Here is a 2,458-nt window from a genome sequence, read left to right as displayed (position 1 = left end):
TTTGAGTGTCATGTGGTTTAAAAGAATTATAATTTAACTAGGCAGAAATTGTTCAAATTCTGCCTAGTTAAGCTAATCAGCTGGATTTTATAAATGAAATGATGTGACCTTCAGATAGCATTATTCAGTTTATATTACAGCCGCCAAAAACAAGCTTTATTTTCTTTAACTCTGAAAAACGACTTGCCTTCCTGTAGGATTTATTCTGTTTTTACTCTTTTTATCACAACTAAATGTTTCAAATCATTAAACATAAATCCACATGAGACTAAGATAACCTGAGTAAGATAAGAATGTATTTTTCAAATTGCTGTCTAATTGCCCTCCTTCCTAAATTGCTAGCTAACCGTAACAAACTTTTTTTTTGTCCAGTTTGGCTAGCCACAGGCTGGGCCTGATTTCTGCCACGCTGGTAAAATTAAAAGATCCATTTAGAACCTCTCTGGTTGCATGAAGTACAATAAGAAATCTCACAAAGCAACACACATCAAATCCCAATTTAAAGAAATTCAAGAAACTAAGCCAGTGATAAGTTCCAGGCTTCTAAATAATTTTTTAAGGCTTTCAGACTCCAGAGAACCTCAGTGAGAACCCCTAACCACAACTAGAGAAAACCTGGAACAGCGGTGAACCTTCCCAGGAGTGGTCGGCGGTCCAATATTACACCACTTCATCTGGGAGATCCCAAGGCCTCGCCCCGCCCGATGAGATTTACTGTATAGCAGACAAACACCTACTACAGCGTCTCCGACTCATGTGCGAGGAATTCAGAAGCTGGTTTCATGTAAGCAGCGGTGATTCTTGATATGTCCCACATTAACAGGTACCTATAGTATGTCACTAGGAAAGAGGGAATACAAGCACCTGAGAAAAAAGATGGCATATCTGCCCTCTGTGCTTAAACAAAATTGCTTTCACTTTAAATGTACGTGCGGTAAGTGGAGTGTTTACTCTGAGAATGGAAAGACTTTTTTATATGCTCTGTTTGGCACTGCTCTGCATTTTCTCCACCCCACCAATTAGATGATTTCCTGCATATTGATTGGTCGGTTGAGGCCGAAAGAGCAGCTCATACAGGCCAACATTCATTTATAAACTACTGCTGGCTCTAAGGGTAAATTTCATCAAGTTAAATCACGATTCACAGAGAACTAGCAAATAGAATGGATGAAAACCAAGAGTTTTTCATTTCAGAGTGAACTAGTCTACATGTTACATGAGTTTAAATGATTAACAGCTTGCTTAACAGAGACCAGTACCCACTTCCACTCTCACAGTAACCTGTGGCAGACAGAATTACTTTCACTTAAGGTAAGAGGAACAGATGAAGGGAACAACTTAAGCAGAAATGCAAGATGGTTCTGACCCAGGAAAGCCGTCCATTATAGTTCTATTGTGGCGGTTCTGGTGCTGAAAGCTGACAGATCAAGCTGGATTCTTCTCCTCCTAATCTAAAGTTAGAGGCCAGGAGTTGATTTAAGTTATAAAACTCCTTCCTTCAGGCTTCTGAGCGACTGAGAAACACTTGATAAATGTTAGACTTTAAACTAGTGAATAATTAGTGTTTAAGTGTTGCTCTCCATGTTAAAATTACTTCTTTAATTTGTAGCTGTAAAGTAGAATTAAGCTAAAATTACAGAATGCTATTTGTCAAGACTTTGATGCAATCAACTGGCTTCCCTTATATAGGAAATTGTTTGACCAATCTGTATTATCTGATTGAATTTGACTTTGGAAAGTGCCTTGAGATGACATGTTTCATGAATTGGCGCTATATAAATAGAATGTAATTAAAATTGAATTAAATAGAATTAGCTTTTTTGTGCAAAGCATATTTGTGTATTTGTTTTTCTTTCAGACTGATCACAAGTGAGTAACTTAATATTAAAATGAATTGCTGATTTTATTAATTATAAAATTAAGTTTTTCTTCTGTCTTTGACTTGTCTGTATTAGTGTTGATAATAAATATATTCTAATCCTAAAAAACTGTAAAGACATCTTCAATTTCAGCATTAAGTATGTAAAAAATATCGTTCTGGAAAGTCAGGATTCAGACTGATTCTGATAAACCTGTCTATGAATAATAATACAGCGTAATAACCTAATGTAATATAAGTAATCGTGATTAAACTGAGTGAGATTATGTGAACTTCAGAGAGAAATCAAATCCCACACAGGCTCGATAAAAATTTATTTTACTGTCACAAAAATTGTATAAAAAGAAAAAAAATCTGCTAAAAATAAAAAGAAATCACAACAGATATTTATTTACTTTGATAAATATTACTTTTTGAAATCAGATTGTGACTGTTAAAGGCAAACAGTTACAAAATTTAAGACACAAGAGAAAATTGTTTCCTTCAATTTTTGTAGAACAAGAATCAAACAGCTGCATGTTTTTTTTTCTGATTAAAGCTGCATGTTAAATAAAATATCTGCTAAAACTACGACCAGAA

Source organism: Fundulus heteroclitus, chromosome 9 (assembly GCF_011125445.2).
Source record: "Fundulus heteroclitus isolate FHET01 chromosome 9, MU-UCD_Fhet_4.1, whole genome shotgun sequence".
In the NCBI taxonomy this organism is placed as follows: Eukaryota; Metazoa; Chordata; class Actinopteri; order Cyprinodontiformes; family Fundulidae; genus Fundulus; species Fundulus heteroclitus.
The sequence above is the reverse complement of the archived record's forward strand: the minus strand, read 5'-3'. Positions refer to the sequence as shown.